This window comes from Marmota marmota, unplaced genomic scaffold (genome assembly GCF_001458135.2).
Source record: "Marmota marmota marmota unplaced genomic scaffold, marMar, whole genome shotgun sequence".
NCBI lineage: Eukaryota > Metazoa > Chordata > Mammalia > Rodentia > Sciuridae > Marmota > Marmota marmota.
In genome coordinates, this window is record NW_025999961.1 from 8926161 (window position 1) to 8940281 (window position 14121).

Below are 14121 nucleotides of genomic sequence, written 5' to 3' on the forward strand. Positions count from 1 at the left end.
CTCCTCCTCCTCCTCCTCCTCCTCCTCCTTCTTCCTTCTTCTTCTCTCTCTCTCTCTCTCTCTCTCTCTCTTTCTCCTTTCTAGTAGCCATTTTCCTTCAACTATATATGATCTTCTGCCTATAGCCCAGAGAGAGAGAGAGAGAGATGCCCCTTACAGAGCTCACCTTCAGTGATCCTCCTAGCCCAGCAGCCCATCCCCGATCCATCCTTGACACGAAACCATCTATATTTATATATCATAGGCCAGTTGTTGTTAAATGCATTATGCTACTAGTCCTAAAATTGTCAATTTCTAGGAATGAGGATGTAGCAGGACAGAGTCCTTACATAGCATGCACATGGTCCTGACTTTGATCCCCAGCCCTGTAAAGACAAAAAGAAAAGTCAGTCTCTTAAATGAATAGGTGCCACGTTCTTAAAAACAGGGTGAAAAATCTAATTAGCTCTATCACAAGAATAAACAAATCACTTGGCAAATCACTTGTAGAGTGATTTTATGAATCAATAAATGTATCACATGTTGGTCTAAGTACTCAATCACTTTCTATTTGAAAATATTAATTTTTAAATAGCTACATCTTCTAAAATTTCCAGAAATGCTTGGCTTTCTTTTTAAGTTTTTGTGCATTTATGTTTTAACCACCAAATATCTGAACCTGTTACTGGTTTAGCTAAGTATTCATTTCTACCTAGTTTAATTGCATCTGAATATATAACATATATACAATGTTTTATTTTTTAAAAGTGCTTCATTTCTTCCTTTTTCTTGTTGAGCACATATGACTTATTTCTTGGCTTTCTCTCTCTATTAAGAAACATATTTATACCTATGTCATAAAATTAGCAAGGAGTGTAGTTTTAGCATTCTCCACCTATGTTAGGGGTTCCATTTATTAACACAGCATATCCTGTGAAGTAGCCTGTGATGACAAAGGTGCAAATATTGTTAAAGAAATACTCTTTCAGGGCTGGGGCTATGGCTTAGTGGCAGAGCGCTTGCCTAGTACTCATGAGGCACTGGGTTCGATCCCCAGCACCACATAAAAAAAAACAATAATAATAAATAAAAATAAAAACTAAATAAACAAAATAACGGTATTGTGTCTACCTACAACTAAAAAATCTTTTTTTAAAAAAAATTTATATATGAAGTGAACATTGCAGTGTGATAAACTGCTTTACCATCTTAATTGTGAAATACAAACCCACTGTCTATTTAATAACAGAACATGCTACATATTCATTGCATTCATACTTTATATTTAAAAATTCAAAATGTGTGTTATATCTCCCTGGCTTGAAGAATTTGTACATTCCATACTCTTAATATCCTGAGGTTATTTTTTTTACACAATGAAAAAAATTAACAGTAAGTTTAAATTCATCCCTTGTGCTAAATCTTGAAATTTATGGGGGTTAATGGAACTGTTCTTTTACTTGCTAAATAAATTGTGTCCCCTTAGATGATGGCTACCATTTCTTAATTAAGAATCCACTAAAGTGCCATCCAAATGTACATAATTTATTCCCTTTATATTATTGAGCTGGGAATTTTGCCAATGAATAAAACATCTTATTCTGAGGCAAAATGGAAACTAATATTTTAAAACTTCATGAAAAATATCATTTCTTGAGCTTGTTTTAATAATAAATCTATAATATAATGAAGGGCAAAACAGGACAGTATCTCCTTTGACATTCAGTAAGGACACTAGCTAAAATCTGTAATGGTTGCTTCTTAAAGAATATATAGAGCCTTCAGTAAAGGAGGGAGGAGCAGCATATATAACTATGTATGTGAGCATGTATGTCTGTTTATTGTTATTGCAGTTATTATTATTTTCTACTTCGAAATAATTTTCTTGCTCCCAGTCATAGCATTAAAACAGAAGAGAAGCATAATAATCTGAAGATTTCAGGGAGGTCAAAGGAAATAGCTTTTGAAGGAGATAATAAACTATTTGACAGAAATATTCTATAAGTGGTAAACATAAAGATTGGATTGATGTTTGTTTGCTTGTTTGTGCCTTATGATTTTTCTTTGAAAATGTTTTTAGAAAGTGCTTAATTTCAAGAAAACCTCTGAAAATTTCACTGAACGTCACTGCAAATGCTACTTGATACATAAAGCCTGTGTCTGTGTCTTGCCTAATTCCTGAGTCATGGTGCTTCCCCAAGTCTTTAAGTCCCACTCAAAATGCACTATTTCTTAAGCTTATCATTTGTACAAAGTTAGTTGATATTTCCATTAATAATAGTAATACAATAGTACATGATATGGAGTTATTACATAAAAATTACATTTGAGCCATTGTTTTTTAGTTTTGATAAATTCCTTGAGGGTTCAAATTTTTCTGTTTTTAATACATTGGAAGGGTTAAGATTTCCAAAGAATCTAGAAAGCATTGAACATTCATCCTTGTCAAATGGCCAGGAAATAAGTGACTGAAATTTGCGATGAACAGGACATAATCTTTTCATACCAAAAAAAAAATGAAGTTTAAGACAATAATCTATTAAAAATTCATTTGAATACATTCCATTGACAACTTTTCCTTTTTTATAAAGAACTTTTTCTTACCAAGTTGAAACTTAGTTACAACTAAATCTATTTTCCTTTGTTTTACTGCTGACTGATCATCAAAAGTGATACAATATACTTTTCAACATATTGTTTCAAAATTTCAATTTTCATATATTTATACAATCTATGAGATCACAGGTCTTATAAATGTTATCTAAGAGTTGTTAGATAAAGGAAAAGTTTATGAAAATGATTGTACCTTGTTGACAAAAGTTTGCATTTGCTATTCCTGAGAAAATTTCAAAGATTGTATTGAATAAAATTATGTTGAATTGCTAATATAAATGTTATTAATTATTAATCAGAAAAAGTAGTGGGCAAAATGTAGAAACAAACTGTGAGATTTTCCTCTTATTAGCAGTTGAAAATGAAATTAAGACCAATCTTTTGAATCCTAGGAAGAGCTGTAAATTACAGCTCACAGCAGTAAGATCTTGCTTATCCACTTTTATATAGATTCTGTGTAGTTCTAGCTATAACTAGGCAAAGAGAAGAACAATGGGATATTAAGACAAAAATGTGATTTCTATTAGTGGGGAAGAAAAATATTATAATTAAGGGTTACCTAAAATTAAAGACAGGATTAATGAAACACCCCATTATTCTCAAAGTAGTATTTGCTCATCAGAAACTGATCAGAGTAGAAAGTCTAGCACTGATTTTTTCTGTTTAAATTTATACCTTCTCATTCAAAGTCCATGATTGAAATCATTATAAAATTAGAATGCAAAGGCAGGTGTATGAAACCAGTTAAATTATGATGAACATATTCACTATAAAAGTCAAATTTTAATGGTAGAAAGTCATGTTTACATAACAGCAAACTTTTTTTCAAGCATAAATTATTTTTTTTTCTAAAATTGTTCCTTTTTATAGCTTCAAAATTTATTTCTTAAAAATTATGTTGTAAATGAACATCACAAAATGTTAAGATTTTAAAATTTGGTAAGAATAATGTATCTACTTCATTATGCAAATTCTGGATATTTGTGATATTTCATATTTTTAAAATATATGAAAAGTTAAAAATATCTGTGTGAAACATTCACAATGTGTGAATCATTTATGCAGATTTATATATGTATACATACATATATACATATATTCATACATGAGTGCAGGGATATGCATAATGTATTTCCAAAAGTATACAGAAGCACTTGGGATACAAATTGTATCAGTAGGGTACCAGGGGAGAGGGAGACTGAACCTTTAAATTTTGGGGTGATTTGTATGAATTTTCTTTTTTATTGTTGTTGTTTTTTGTTTTGGGGCCAAATTTTTATTTTTACTATATAAAATTCTAAATTTGTTTTAATTTGGTATATATGACAGTAGAATGCATTTATGCAGTTTCATATATAATACATAAAAGGGGTATAATTTCTCATTTTTCAGATTATACATGTTGTGGATTCACATCAGTCATGTAGTCATATATGAACATAAGGTAATATGTCTGTTTCATTCTACTAGCCTTCCTGTTCTCATATCTTCTCCCCTCTCTTCACTCCACTCTACCTAATAAAAAGTAATTCTATTCTTCCCTAGAACTTTCCAAACTTATTGAGAATTAACATCCACATACCAGAGTAAACATCCACCTTTGGTGTTTGGGGATTGGCTTATTTTACGTAGCATGATATTCTCCAACTTAGACCATTTACTGGCAAATGACATAATTTCATTCTTCTTTAAAGCTGAGTAATATTCCATTGAATACAGATACCACATTTTCTGCAGTATGTTGATTGTAATGCTGTATAAACCAAGGAGTGGGACAGCTGGATCAAATGGTGGTTCCATTCCATGTTTTCTGAGGACTATCCATACTGCTTTCCATAGAGATTGCACCAATTTGCAGTCCCACCAGCAATGTATGAGTGTACTTTTTCCTACATCCTCACCAACATTATTATTACCTGTATTCTTGATGATTGTCATTCTGACTAGATTGAGATGAAATCTTAGAGTAGTTTTGATTTAATTTTTCTAATTGCTAGAGATATTTAACATTTTTTATATATTTTTGACCATTCATATTTCCTCTTCTGAAAAGTGTTTGTCCAATTCCTTAGCCCATTAAAATATTATTTTCTAGTTATATAGAATTCAGTTTTTAATGAAAATTTCCATGCTGTTGTATTGAACCATTCTTTATCATAACACTTTGATCTCTTCTTACTTCCAGCCATTTTCTCTTCTGTGCAGAAGGAATTAACTGTCTCACTGTTATACTTGGAGAGAAAGTTGACAGTCCTTCATCTCATTTTTCTCTGGAGTTAGGCTACCCTCTGAAGCTCACCTTATTTGTTAATCTGTGCCATGACTTTCAGAAGGACAGCCTCTGCCCAACTAAACTGAAAGTTTCAGTACATCCCTGACCAGGGATAAATCTATCTAATTCTCAAACATGGTTTCAAAACCCTGTGGCTTGACATGGAAGCCATATTCCCAATATCAACTGCATATGGGGATATTGCCATTTCTCTATTTATTTTTGTCTTCATCTGTTTGGAACTTGCATGGAAAAAAATATTTTAATCTAGGGGCACTTTAAAATTCTCAAAGTATGCAACCAAATTATTTTTCAAAAATAATAGTTTTAGTTATGATTTAGAATAGCTAGCACTTTGTGGCTCACACGTGTATTTGTGTATTCAGATTAGCTTGGTAGAAAATTAAAGTGGAATTCAGTGCTTTTTAAAGGACCTGTACAAAGGTCTAGAGTAGATATGGCTAGAGTGTACATGGTTTAAAAATTAAATCGAGTTACAGAATACAGTTCCATTTCATCTCTACTCTCAGAACACTCTCCACCTCCCCTCTCTCATTTCTTCACAGGTGAGTGTGTGTGTGTGTGTGTTGTAGTTGGAAAGTGCCGCAGTCCGGCTGCAGCAAAATAACCCGGGGGTGAGAGCAACTTGTGTAGATTGATACAGCAGGAGTGGGAGCCGTTTATTGTAGGACAGGAGGGGTATATATACATTACACACAGCTTATCTTAGTTAACAAACTAGATACAGCAGTCAACCAATAAGGAATCTCCACACTTAATGGCTCGCTGGCGTTACTTCACAAACCACTCTGTCTGGCAAAATGCCAGGCGCCATCTTGACTTGTTTACAGACTCCAACAGCAAAAGAAAAAAAAATATTTTGATAGCATGTCTTACATAACTGTAAGCTATTCTTCATTTTCTTTTTTAGTGCATTACAATTGTACATAATTGTGAGGTTAATTTTGACTTTTTCATAAATGCATGTAACAATTTTCTTCTTTTCATTCCCTAGTATTTTATCTTTCCCTCCCTTCAACCCCCCTGCACCTTTTCTCCTATGCTTTGGGTCTTCTTTCTAAGTATTTTGAAGAAGTACATTATAGTTGTATATGAAATTGGAATGATTCCTTGTGTTTTGATGTCATTCTCCCAAGCCAATTTTTGTCACACAGCTTGAGCTATGTTTGCAACAGATATGTACATCTATTTTTAAGAAGTTCAAAAAGAGAAAAATAGGTTTTTAATCTTGATATTCAGAGAAAAAATGTGAAAGTAAAATATCTGGAAAGGTCTTCTAAGTTGTCTGGCTTAATAATTGTTTATCTATGCATGTAATGATCGCTGTCAATAGGACAAGCAAATGAAATTTACTTGACTTCAGTTTCATGTAACTGAACCCCATGATAAAGGGTTTAGTTACTAAAGAGAAAAAAGTAGAAAAACAAAATAGAATAATTATGGATCAAGATGTTTAATGACACAGAAAGCAAAACCACAATGTGTCATTGCATCTACAGAAAACATACATGGAATTCCAACATTAAGGAGTAACTCTTAACACTTGAGAGCATGGGCAGGAAACATAAGGTAAAGGCCCTTTTTCAAAATTAGGACACTTAGTAAGTATCCTTTCCTCCTCTGTTAATATCATTAAAGTATCACTGGGGGACACGATGTGTGAAAATTTTGGAAAATGGGAAAACTAACTGCACACACATGCCAAATTACAGCTATTAAACGTAGTCTGATTATTTGGGGCAGTATAATATAAGCACAAGATGAGTTGTTCAGATGCTCCTGAGGAGGCCGTCCAAGTGAGTATGGGCATATAATAATAAATGATGAATTGTTTTGCCTTAGTTATGTATGATTTTATGAGAACAATATCCCTGCAGCATGGGCTGCAGGTGTAACTCAGCAGCATAGCCCTGGTCTGACATGTGAGAGTCCCTAGATTTGATCTCTGGCATTGAAAACAAAATGACTTTGGCGAATTAAACAAACCAACAACAAACAACAATAATAACAAGAAAACTAAACCATGAGATTTCACGTTTTCCTTATTGCAAGCAAAACATCTGTATGAAAATGCATGGATCTGTTTCTCCACTGGGACAAGATTGGAATGAGAAAACCATAGGGTTTCTTGGTAAGAGAAATAAGTCAGGCAGAAAAAGACACAGTAGGATCTCACTTATAATTAGAATCTAAAAATATTGAAGTAGTGGAAATTGAGAATAGAATAGCGGCTACCAGAGAGCAGGGACAGCAAAGTGTAGACCAGAGGAACAATGTTATTGTTTGACAGGAGAAATCATTTCTTTAGTTCTGTGGCACAGCAGAGTAAATAAAATTAATATCAATGCATTATTTAGTTTTAAATAGTTAAAAGAGGAGCATTTGAATGTATTTACTATAAAAATGATAAAAACTTAATGTACTGGATATGTTAATTACACTGATGTCTATGTAAATTGAAACATCACATTATATTGCATAAATATGTGCAATTATTATGTGTCAATCAAAATAAAGTTAAAATTAAAAAAGAGTAGTAAGGATTTTTAGATACACTAATACCTTGACCAGTTCATTTTCATAGTGAAAACATTTAAGTCAGCATTGTTTGTGATTAGTACAGAAAAAAGGTATTTATTTAGACTAGTTTAATTTTGAAAACATTATTTGAACAAAATATAAAATCTGGTTTATTTCTCTATTATGAAAAATGTGAACTCTTTAAACTAGAATTACAAGAAGAATGCTGGATATATTTAACAAGAAAAGTTGCATTCAGGGATACCAAATTGTGTTTAAAGTAGTTTGTGATTATATAAGTCATTTATTGATTTTCAAAACTGTATTTATCAAAAAACTCTTTAATTAGTGCATGACAATGTCTCTATTAAATTAAACAGAAAATTATGTTAATATGATATGCATAAAAAGAAATTTTATATTGAGATGAAACTGTATTTTAATTAGACTGAATTAGTAAAGATCAAGAATGTGTTATTATAATTTGCCTTAACATATTTAAAGGTTTATAAACTACCGAAGATACTCTTATTTTTCTATTACAAGGCTACATTTGGGGTAAATATAAATATACTCCTCATTTATCACCATCATTTATTTTGAGGTAAATGCTCATAAGATTATTGATGCCCTGGCCTGATTGCCTAATAAAAAAAATATTTAAAATAATGAAAATAAAAGATGCTAGGAAGAGAAAATTAAAGAAGTATTTAAACATGAGACTGAAAAACTTGAGCTAAATATTGTACTTGCTTCTACATCAAGGTACCACAGGTTGACAAACGAATTTGTAATCTTTTCACATCTATGGAAATTAAGTGATGGGCATATTAAACTTTTTCCAAGTTAGTGGTAAAGTTACAGTACAAAACTAGGCAATATGGTTTTCCTATGGAATAATTTCCTCTCATGTGATATCATCTAGATATGTATGGCACAAAATGTCTCCAGGCATGGTGAGTCAAGGAAATCAATGTGGAATAAAAAGCAAACACTGGAACCTGGAGAAGTCAAGAGGTGCTATTTGGACTCTATTTAGTTCTTGAGAAGAAGCAAACTGAAATACCATAAGGTCTCAGAAGTGGAATCCAACTTGGGGATAAATACTAAATCTGTTATATCTCTAATGCTCTGTTCACTAAATAAACTTTCTTCCTCTATTTTTAATCAAAATCAATACATGATGGAAATGTGAGAAATGACACTTAAAGGGTAGATATCTTAAGATGATAAATTAAAGAATATGAACTACATATGTAATTTATATTGACAGTAAATTAGCAGAATTATAAGTTATTTTACTTATAATAATTATACTCATTGTTATGGCTTACAGTCTTCATTTTTTTTGCTGAAATAAATTTTCTCCATTATTTAATTAGCAACTTCTCACATAAATACAAGGTTTGAATTGATTTCATAGACACAATGCCTTTGAAAAGATAACATTTATGGGTTTCAATCTTCAAATTTTAAATATTTTGTTTAGAGAATACTGAGAACAATTTGGTGTAATATTTTTTACTTAAGAATTTGTTGAAGAGACCAAGAAGAAGTAAAAATACTTTAATTAAATTAATTTTTCTTGTGAATGCTGTCAAAAATGAAAACTTTTTTGTATGATAATAGAATAAATTTAGGAATATCACTGAGCATCTCAGAATGATTTTGATAATTTAAAATGTAAAAGATATTTAAAGTTCAACCAACAATAAAAATAAAAAAAATAAAAATAAAAAAAGATATTTAAAGCAATGATAAGTCATCAATTTAAAATGTTTATAATTTTTACATCTTGTGGTATAATATCTTTGTACAACTTAGCATTAATTAAATATAGCTTCTGTAGTGGAATATGAAAAGAAGTCAAAAGGCAAATAATGCATTTTTACATTAATGCTCATTTATTTTCTAAAATCGTAACAGAAACCAAAGGACTCTGTGAGTTCAACTTTGTTTCATAGGTTTTGAAACTTTATTACATATCAGGAAGAATTCCCAATTATATGTATACTAAATCAAATTTAAAATTCTCTTATTTTAAGAAATTAAAGATTTCATAATTGAAATGATATATGTAATTACATATACACATATAAACTATATATAATACACACAATTGCATATGTATAATCATGTCTGAATTTTATTTCATTGTTAAAAAAGTGCAAGTCTTGTGTGGTGTCTCAAATATCTTTCATTCCCGAAACTATGTAAATGAATAAATAGGTATCCATCCATTTCTAAAAAAGGAGGGAGAAGTAAATGGGTGGAAGAGTCAGAAAAGAAGGGAAAAAGGGGAAGGTAAGAAAAAGAAGGGAAAAGGAGAGATATTTAAGGACAAAATGATAAAGTTAAGGACAAATTCTTGATGGTATTTATGCTCCCAATAAGAAAATTAAGAAAATAATTTTTGGAAAACACATAGTAATTGTTTCTGATTAAGCAAGATATTAGAACATTTAATTCTTACCAAAATATTTCTGGAGGATATTTTCATATTAATGACAATTTTGTTTTCATATGAAAGAATAAGACATAATGCAACACTTGAAACTAAGCTGTGATTCTGTAACATACGTGTGTTTCTGATTATGAGAATCATAAGTAATGAAACTTTAGTATTTTGTTTTGGTTATGACTATAATATCATAGATTAGTATAACATGTTGCCTATTTAAAAACAAGCTCTGTAACTAGCAATTTAATTTTTTTTTATAAAGGTTAATTACTATTAATCAGTGTAGCAGTCAGAAAGTTAGGTATCATCAGGTAAGCCCACTAGCAGGAAAATATCAAATTAATGCAGCTGTGTACCTAATGGCAGTCCAGTATATTTGAAAATTCATTTTCTCATTTCTGATATGCATATGGTTTCAGATTGCTTTTCATATTAATCTGTGAAACATTGTTTGGCATGTGAAGATTTTCCCATCTGGAAGATTGTTTATAAAACTCATTTTCTATGATTTAATGAAACTAGAAACACACCAGCAAGAACAGTTTTAACTTTGTATTCCAACATTGGTAGGTGTTAAAATCACCTGTATGTTTCATAATATGTGCCTAATTTTACAAATGATTAATTTCTGTTTCAGTTATTTTAATTTGGTATCATGACCCTTGAATATAATCCATGACATTATAAATCAAGAAAATACATGTTTTACAACTTTTCAAACACAAAACTTCCACCCTTCCCTAAACTCCACCTCTCATAAAATTTCCTGGTTCAGAAAAACTGAATGTCTTGGGGAAAAAAAAAATGATTATGTAGTTTCATGGAAGCTGTTGTTGGCACTGCATAAAATGAAGGGTAGATTATATAATTCAAATGTACCAAAACAAATGATAGTTTTGGAATTAAATTAGAATTTTATTGCTTTCTCTGATCATTTTGGAAACTGTTCTGTAATAAAAGATTATTACCATCCATGCATATACTGTAGCATCTCTCAAAATGCAGACACTGGATCAGAAATTGTCCACTAGCCTCTACTCAGAAATAAATAAATGAAGTTTTCTGGAAATTATTAATGAGAATATTATGTAAAGATAGCATGGGTACATAAATATTTCATTTTCACAAAAATGAGTTAATAGACTACTCATATAATCATGTGTCTTTGAGTTAAAGAGACTAATATGGTCCATGTTCTCTCAAATTTTATATTTCTTAAAACTGTATGGTTAGGTGGGCTGGGGTCGACGGCTCAGTGGTAGAGTCATTGCCTAGCATGTGTGAGGCACAGGTTTGATTCTTAGCACCTCATATAAATGAATAAAGATACATTGACAAATAAAAATATATATTTCCAAAAAATATATAGGGTTAGTGGCTGGGATTGTGGCTCGGTGGTAGAGCACTTGCCTGGCATGTGTAAGGCACTGGGTTCCATTCTCAGCACCACATAAAAATAAATAAAATATTTTTTAAAACCCCAAAGGTATTGTATACATCTTACAACTAAAAAAAATAAAGTTTATGGTTAGAAACTTATATCTGTGATCAAATGAATGAGGATTTGATTTAAGCCACTAATAACCAATTGCTACATAATTTCCTGTTCCTTTACAAGCTATCAAATTTAATAAACACATTTTAGCAGAAAAGCTAAACTGCAATCCACCTAGATATAAAAATTGAGAGCAATTTGGAAAACAGCCATTGTATTGAGTTCTAATAAATATAAATAATAAGGGAAAAATAAGTTCAAAATTGATATACAGTATACTTGACATTCCTCAGTGTGTTCTACCTTTGGGTTTATATGTTCTTCCCCTGAACACAGGTACTTTAAATATTATCTAGATTGTATATAATAAATATTTAGATATACAATCTAGATAATAAAATCTATTTAGCATAAATAGATTTCATGCTTACATACTAATCTATCGTAAGTATAATATTAAAATGGAACTAGAATTCTGCTTTCAAATATGGTGGCTGTTAACCATATGTAACTAATGAGAAATGAGAAGGAGATGATGATATATCTTATTCTTTTTATTTCTTTTGTTTTTGTGTATAAAAACATGAAAACGTGAATATTAACATCAGACCATGTTCTATTTTGATGCATGCATATAATCTATATAATGTTTAAATAAGGAAAACATACTTATGTCCTCCAATACTTATTTCTTTAGATCAAAAACCTTCAAAATGTTTTAACTAGTTTTTTGAAATAAACAGTAAATTATTGTTATCTGTATTCACCCTATTATTTGACAGCACTGAACTTCTTGCACATAACTAACTGTGTCTCAGAAATCATTATTCAATCTTTCCTCACCATCCCATCTCTACTTTCTACCTAGCCTCTGGTATCCACTGTTCCAATTTTAATTTCTCTGACATCACATTTTCAGATTCCATGAATGAGGGAGATAACATGAAACTTGTGTTTATGTTCCTGGCTTATTTCACTTAACATTATGGAAAACCATATAAAGACTCTTAAAAAACATAAAAATAAAACTACCATATAATCTATCAATCCCACTAGTGGGCATACATGAAATTGGTATGGCAAAGAGACATCTGCATCCCCATGCTCATTTGCAGCACTGTTCACAGTAGCCAAGAAATTGAAACAGCCTAAATGTCTATAAATAAATGAGTGGATAAAGAAAATATATGAATAGACACAATGGAACCTTATTCAGCCATAAAAGAGATCCAGATACTGTCATGTGTGACAACATGGATGGAACTAGAAATCACTGTGTTTACTGAAATAAACCATGTTCATTTATTCTTTTAAAATGTTAATTATGTTGAGATAATAACATTATCCTTTAATACATGTTTAAATAAAACATTACTAAAATTAACTTAACATTCTTATAGTATTTTTGTATCTCCAGGTTAATGAGCACAATCACAATAATTTATTTTAAAGATAAGCTGCTTGTCAGAGAAAATAATCAGCCTTGATTTTTTGGCTTTGTCTTATTTTGATTAGTATGATATTCTTCAGCTCCTTTCTTTTGCTGGCAAATGTCATAATTTCATTCTTCTTTAAGGCTGAGTAATATTACATTGTGTATATGTACCATATTTGTTTTATTCATTCATCTGTTTAAGGGCTCCTAAGGCTGAGTAATATTCCATTGTTTATATGTACCATATTTTCTTTACCATTCATCTGTTGAAGGGCACCTAGGTTAGTTCTATAGTTTAGCTATTGTGAATTGAGCTGTTAGAAATATTAATGGATCTGCATTATGTAGTATGCTGATTTTAAGTCCTTTGGGTATAAGCCTAGGAGTGGAATTACTGGGTCAAATTGTTCCATTTAAAATTTTCTGAGGAATTTCCATACTGCTTTTCATAGTGGTTGCAACAATTTGCAGCCCTACCAGCAATGTATGAATGTACCTTTTTCCCCACAACCTTGCCAACATTTATATGTTGATAATTTTCATTCTGATTGGAGTGGGCTGGAATTTCAATATAGTTTGAATTTTCATATCTCTAATTGCTACAGATGTTGATATGATTTTTTTATATATTTGTTGATCAATTGTATTTCTTCTGTGAAGTGTCTTTTCAGTTTCTTTGCTCATTTATAATTTTTTTTGGGGGGGTGGTGCAGGGCTGCGCAGGGTGTTAAGTTTTTTGAGTTCATTGTATATCCTGGAGATTAGTGCTGTATCTGAGGTGCAGGTAGCAAAATTTTTCTCCCATTCTGTAGACTCTATCTTCACATTATTGATGGTTTACTTTGCTTAGAAGATGCTTTTTTAGTTTGAATCCATTCCAGTTATTGATTCTTGATTTTCTTCTTGCACTTTAGGTGTCTTATTAAGGAGATGAGTTCCTAAGTCGACGTGATAAAATTTTGGGCCTAGTTTTTCTCCTATGAGATGCAGGGACTCTGATCTATTGATTAAGTCCTTGATACATGTTTTTAATATTTATTTTTTAGGTGTAGATGGACACAACACAATGTCTTTATTTTTTTATGTGGTGCTGAGGATCAAACCTGGGTTCCGCTTGTGCTAGGCAAGCACTCTGTACCTACCGCTGAGCCACAATCCCAGCCCAAGTCCTTGACACATTTTTAGTTGAGTTCTGTGCATGGTGAGAGATAGGTGTTTAATTTCATTTTGCTACGTATGGATTTCTAGTTTCCCTGGTACCATTTGTTGAAGAGGCTATCATTTCTCTAATGAATGTGTTTTATGCCTTTGTCTAGTTCAGGATA